The sequence below is a fragment of the Rhipicephalus microplus genome, unplaced genomic scaffold, assembly GCF_043290135.1.
Source record: "Rhipicephalus microplus isolate Deutch F79 unplaced genomic scaffold, USDA_Rmic scaffold_20, whole genome shotgun sequence".
NCBI classification, from domain to species: Eukaryota; Metazoa; Arthropoda; class Arachnida; order Ixodida; family Ixodidae; genus Rhipicephalus; species Rhipicephalus microplus.
The window spans coordinates 4,455,754-4,463,117 of record NW_027464593.1 but is presented as its reverse complement, the minus strand read 5'-3'; positions in this window follow the sequence as shown (position 1 = coordinate 4,463,117).

The following is a 7,364-nucleotide window of genomic DNA, read 5'->3' as shown; positions in this document are numbered from 1 at the left end:
CTTTATTCAATCCGTAATAATACCACGTCACCAGGAAAATGTACTCGATGTTTGTCACGCGGCCGCAGTCGGCGATGCAAGCAAATCCACGCTCGCACCGCTCCATCGACGGTAGATAGGAGCGGCGACAGGGAGATGGCGCCACTAGCATCGTGGTGTCACTCGTATGCTCGCGCTGTGATTGGTTGCTGCCATGCGGTGGTGCGACGCTGCGACCAAAATATCTGGCCGGTTTGATGCTCGCCGCACAGGCTATGCGGCGGTGCGACGCGAGGATACGTCACAAAACGTCACGAAACGTCACCACTCCGGCAGTCGCATCGTCGCACCGCACGCCGAATCGCAGAGAAAATCGCACGTCTGTCTCGCGCTTTAATCTCATCTGCCCAACTAACCTTTTGTCTCCTCTAACCCGCTTGCCTTCTTTGGTAATCCAGTTACTCTGAATGACCAGCAGTTATCCTGCCTACGCGCTACATGCCCAACCCATGTCCATTTCTTCTTCTTGATTTCAACAATGATATCCTTAACCCCGATTTGTTCCCTAATCCACTTTGCTCTCTTTAAGGTTACACCTACCATTTTTCTTTCCATGCTAGCTGCGTCGTCCTCAATTTAAGCTGAACCCTCTTTGCTGAAACTTCACGCCTCTTTAATTTGTACTTAAACGTTATTGCTGGAAGTATGCGTAGCCAAGAGGTAGTAGTGAAACCTGGACAAATGTAACCACCAGAGTAAGCAGTGCCCTGCCATTGCGTTCTGTATTCTGTATCAAAATATAGTGCATATTGTATAGTACACTAGAAAACAAACATAGTTGTATTTCCCTCGAAATTATGCATGAGCTTTTTATGGGAATCACAGTACAGTATTAAGTGAAAAATAGCATTTCATCTGCTGCGAAGACAGGTTTAGCACAATTAACTAGCACAATTAAATCCGAAGCCAGTACTTCCCTTAATTACCATGGGGGTACATGATCGCAGTGCCAGATTCCTCTGTAGGTATTATCGTGTGAAACTCCTAGTTCAGGACATGTGACAGCGTGCAGAAACTAGAAAAGAAATATAAGACCAATGTAATTTCTTTGGCACTAAAGTGAAAACAATGAACTTACCCCACAGTTCAATAATAATAATAATAATAATAATAATAATAATAATAATAATAATAATAATAATAATAATAATAATAATAATAATAATAATAATGACTGTTAGGTGCTAGGCTGCAATTTCCTCTTACTGCACATGCGCCACGCCCAGGCTCTGCAGTGATCCTCTACAATCCGCGCAATGAGGCCTGGTTCTTCTTCGGCACCATGCCTGAACCGAGGTGCTACCATACAACAGTGCTCGTTGGGGGCTCCATTATCGTAGCAGGTCAGTATTGTCCAGAGTAACCGTTAACAGAGCAATAGCAGACAGCCTTTCGCTGACGGATTGGTTATATTTTAACACGAGCGTGTTTTGTGCCGTAGTCCATAAAATATTTACCCATGTGACTCTCGCGACGAAACTAAAGTCAGGAAAATGGGGAAAACCTAGTTACTTTTTGAGGAAACAAGCCTCCGACGTGGCGGCCTTTGAGCACAAGCCGGACACAAGGACCACGGTGCCAAAAACACAAATTTTTGATCATGAAAGTGTCATGCATGCTTCCCGCTCTTGATGAGGTCGGGGCCGTCGTTAATAGGTGGTGCAGTCGAGCAATGCGTTGAAGCACTGCGGGAGCGACTCGGCGCAGTCACAATGGCGTTGGACCAGCGGAACACACGCTGGTCTTCCCCCTCTGCCTTCTCTATCAAAGTGACTCACACACTGGCTAGACCTTAACCTTTTATGTTTTTTTTCCTACTGTAGAGCAACAATCAAGTCAGCTCAGTGTTGCAGCGCAATAACACGAGGCTAACTAGATCGGACTCGACGCTAATTGTGCCCCATTTAGGAAAAATTAGCGCGATTGAGTGAAATTTTCTAAATGCTGGCATCGAAGAACCATGAAAAAAATCAACTTGAAATATTTCACAACTTCGGGCCTCATAATCGTGTCACCTTTGTGGCACGTTGAACTAAACGACTGAATCTGACAGACCATGTAACCAACTGTTTCTGCAAAAGAATACAAAGAAAATTGAGTGATGTCTACAAGCGCTTCACGTTTCTTTAGTGACCCTTAGAAAAGATACGTACGGATTTTCTAGAAATATAAACACTCGACTCAGAAAATCAATCACAACTTCGGCTGTCAGTGAACGCAGTACGTGTAATCATGCGTTTAAAAAAGTGCGATTGTGAACGTAGGCCAGTCAACTCAGATACTTTGTAATTAATAAATCATGACTTTCATCGCATACATGAACAAGAATTTGCATGGCTACAGTTCTCTTCTTATTAAAATATTCCGAGAAAGTTGTTGTAATAGCGAATTCATGGATGGAGCCAAATACGGTGTGTGTCCTTGCAATGTTTCCCGTCATTCTTGTCACTTTTCTCCTGATCAAACTGCGCTCTTTTAACTATACAGTATGGTGAATATGACTTATCACCAACTATCTCAGCCTAAAACCACAATTGGGTATTGTATTAAACCTGCAATTTTTTGAAACACTGGCCAAACCGCGAAGACCGAAAATAACGTAGCATTAACCAATCAGTTAATATTCAGATCGCCACATTTTAGCTCGCATGCCAGAAAAATAACACGATACTTTGATTATTGTTTCTCATAACTAATAACCATGTATCAAATATGAATTTGGGCTTGCGTATTTCAACATTTGTGCTTTCAATTATTTCATCTTTTTGTGCGTTCTTGGGGCTTCTGAGCAATGGATATATGTATATCTAGTCAGTTGCTTGAAACTGCTTTTTTGCTTATGGTTTCCACCAAAGTTTTTTTCTATCTCTGCAAGTGATACACATATGTGCATGTCTGCGGCTTGCCCATGTACTTTTTTAGTAGGTTTTTTTTCTCTCCTTGTCCTTCAAACTGCCACTTGCGAGTGCGCACATTTTGACTGCGGCGATGACCGTCGTGCAGGTGGCCTGAACCTTCTCAACGTGACGAGCAGAGGCCGAATGCAGCCCTCTAGCAAGGCTTTTTCCTTCAGCATACAAAGGCAACGCTGGTACAACATCGCCAACATGCACGCTGATCGAGCCTTTCATGCCGCAGTCGCATGGTCTGACTGCGTGATCGTATTCGGTGGCCTCGGGCTAGCTGGGTTGTAAGTAACGTTCCGGTCAACGGATACAATTGGCTTCAAGCGGCCCAACATTTTACCTACTTTCGTACCTACAAGAACGCTTAAAAGCCACATAGCCGTAGATGATGCTCGCGGATTCAGTTCGAGTGCACACACTACTCATTTCGAATGATCAATGGTGTGCAATATCTCCCAGAATTGACACGCTACTCTCGCTGCTTTTCTTTCAAATTCACGCGAGATTAGGACTGTTTCCTGTAAATTGAACGAAGAAATATCACGCTCACACTGAAGTTATCAAATAAAAGGTTTCCATTGCACCAGCTGAACTGTTTCACCTTACATAGAATGAATCTTCAAAACCGTCTAGCAACCTTTGAAATATTACATTAGAGGTCACGTGAAAGAATGCCCATTGCAGGATCTTTACTACTTTAGCTCTAATGGGTCTTCCCGAATCTGTGGTAAGAAGGCGAGCATCCCGTCTCAGCAGCCTCGTCAACTGTGGGACTTGATACTGAAGACTGAAGATAGCTGGAGATGCAAAGCTTATGCTCGATTGTTACTGCCCCAGTTATTTCGTCAGCACTTGACAGGACGACTAATTACGCACAACGCGAGCAGAGCTCATGAAAGTATGGCGGTGATGCCTTCGACCGAACGCAAAAGAGACTAGCAGAAAAACAGTGTACATTCAACACTATGGTGTGTACCTTTTCTGGATAAGGCGCAGATCAAAATGTAGGACACCAGTTTTCTTCTGTAGCGTGGTTAGCTTCTGCGATTTCCACTTCAACACCGAAACATTTTCTCTACAAATATATACTAAAACCTGACGCAAACTGCGCCAGAACACACACTGCAGCTAAGGGGCTTCACCACTACCACCTTCTTTCTGGTCTCAGGAAGACTTCTCACAGATGTGTCCTCGTTACAGCCTTTTACGCAGTGCAGAGATCTACTCCAGCAAGACCAACCAGTGGACGCTCGTCCACCCGATGCCCAAGGCACTCATGGGCGTGGCGGCCGTCACGGTCGACAACAGCATCTGGATCTTTGGAGGCCTTGCTCGAGACAGCAAAGGCTCCAGCATCGAAGACAGCACTTACGTTTTCGATCCTCGAACAGACGCGTGAGTTTTCAAGGCGCTCACAAAGGACAGCCACCCAAAGTGAACTGTAAGCCTAAAAGATAAGTAGAGCGCAAAACAGACTAGACACTAGAGTAAAGTAGACAGAAACGTCTCCTGTGTTTGGTCTTTTTTGCGCTATACTTTCATTTTTAGATAATGCACCAACTCGCCCAGCGACGCATTCTGTTGCGTTAAATAGACGTTTAAAAATATTGTGTTATGATTTAGACTTGGTTATACATACTATTTTATCTGAAAGAGTGAATGAATGAATTGAATGGAATCGGTGTGTGGGTGAGTTGATGGGTATGGGTGAACGAACAAGGCTGTAGGAGGCCGAGTGCCAACAGAAATATTTACAGGAATTTCGAAATTTTATAAACAAGCTGCGATTTGCTCTGCTTTAGGTAAATGCTAGCTTATGTGCACTCTTCAATACGCATGTGCGCTTACGTATTAGTTATTGAAATGTTGATTACCCCGTTGAAATGTTGATCACAAAACTTTGGTAGTCGATTGGCTTATCAATTTCGATTGTTTGTAAGGACCAGCTATTCGAAGTACGGCTTAACACATAGCCACAAACCTACTGCATGCAATTGTCATTGTCGGCATTGTCGGTACATTTCTTGTTATCTACACACTCGCACACATGTACACGTGCACTAACACACAAAAGCACACACACATACACAAACACACTCACACACAAACACACGCACATACACAAACACACAAACACACACTTACGCACCATGGAGTCACGAGTGGGACGAATGATGTGTCAGTAACGTATGCTGTTGGGCTAGTTGGTATATAGCTTGTAGGACTAGAGTGCTTTTCCGTGTCTCTTTTTTCATATTTTCTTTCAAGTTTGTGCCAACGATGTTCTACACATTAATGACGTGCCTTATACAAACCCTGCAGCTGGGTCACCCACACACCCTTGACAATGAAGAGAGCATTTGCCTCAGCTGTGTCCGTGCAACGCGACATCTGGCTGGTGGGCGGCATTGTAAATCTGCAGCCGCTTGAATGCACGGACCACATCGACGTAATCCGAGCGGCACACCACAGCTGGGAGCTACGGGCCGTCTTGCCCTTGCCCATGCACTCCGTTCAAATCGTCAAGACAGGCGAGTAAATCTTTCTATCGAAGGATACTCACCTAGAGGACTTGGGCGCCGGCTCGAGGTGAAGTGCATAAAACGGGAGCATCCACCTCCTCCCCCAACCTTTCGCATGAAAATTGATGTGGCGCATCAATTTTCACGTTGTATCAGAGTCACAAAAACAAATGAACTCGCAATGTTCCCCATGAATTTTCCTAAGGTGACTTCAAGGCCGAAGAAATCGTTTTTTTTCGGTCGATCTTTCACACTACTCTGCGAAAGCTTTCTACACAAAGCTTGGTTCTGCACTACCTCCTTGGCCTTTGAAAAAGCAAAGTTTTAATCCGATGACATAGTCAATGATGTAATCACAATATTCCGTCGCGTTGTGCTTACATATTAACGTTATGTTGTGACGTCATCGCGTGATTATATTTGCATCACCCGTGTTGACGCTGACGACGCCACCGACGGTCCATTTTCGCGTTTCATGAGGCATCTCAGGATTTCGTCATAAATCGTTTGACCGGTTAATCCAGTTTTTGTGGCGTCTAGTTGGTGCTGTTTGAATGTTTATGAAGTGGTAAAAGTTTGATTAGGCTTCACCGCATTGTAAAACACAGTGAGACGGTGCAGGCTCTACAGGAGCACACAACAAACTACACTAGAGTTTGAAGTTTGGTTAGGCTTCACTGCATTTTAAGACATAGTAAGGCGGTGCATACTCTACAGGAGTGCCAAGCACACTCAACTAAAGTTTTCGTTACGCTTCACCGCAATATAAGATATAAAGAGGTGGTGCACACTCTACAAAAACGCACAACACATTCAACTAAAGTTTAGATAGGCTTCACCGCATTATAAGGCAGATTGAGACGGTGCACACTCTACAGGAGTGCACAACGCACTCAACTGTTCAATAAATGTGCACGGAAGGTCGTCTTTTACGTGGTTTAATGTATAATTATGCTTGCCTAATTTCACTCGAGGCCGCTTTCAGCTGATTTCACGAGTGCATCCACGTCTGTTCTGTCACGGCACTACTATGTGTAACGAAGTAAAAAAAATGCCCTCGATTAGCTGCACACGAGCTATTTCTACACTGTTGACAGAGAGTAGCTTCGATCAACACCGTAGACTGTGCGCTGTATCACTCGCTCAAGTGATCATAACCAACATAATCAATATTGTCACGGGGTCGTGACGTGGCCAAAGACAGAAAACTTCATGTTGGGATTTAACTGTTTATTTGGGCGAACCTGTGCCCGGTAAACGGAAAGTCCATTTACAACAGTAGTCTTGCACAGATAGCAGTCTCGGACTGATAGCGGCGAACGCAGCGTCGGCCTTCGATCAACAACTGACAAGCGGCGAAGCGCGTCGGCATTTATACCCTTGCCGTCGAATGTTCTAGCGTTATCGCTGGCGGTGGCGTAGGTTCCAGAACAATCTGTACCGTTCGCGCAGTGGGCGTGATCTTATAGAAATGATCTACTACAGTCCGGAATCTTCTCGAAACCTGCAGGCGCGGTTTGCGCCGAGAATCGTGTGGTGTTCCGGAACGATAACAAAAACTTGTGAAATGGAACGTGGCATTGCCCCCCTCTGAAAAAAGGCATCGTCCCGATGCTTTAACTAAAGATGAAGGTACAATAATAATGCAATGAATGAATTACAATACAACAATAATACAAAAAACACTGTTTCAGTTTGTCAACGTGCATGAAACGGCTTGAGGCGCGCGACATGGACGACTTCAGGTCGTGATCGGCGTCGTTGAGAGTTCGTGATGCCGTCGGGGACAACCTCGTAATCAAGTGGGCCGAGACGTCAAACCACCTTGTACGGTCCGAAGTACCGTCGCAGAAGCTTTTCACTTAGCCCACGTCGGCGTATCGGCGTCCACACCCAA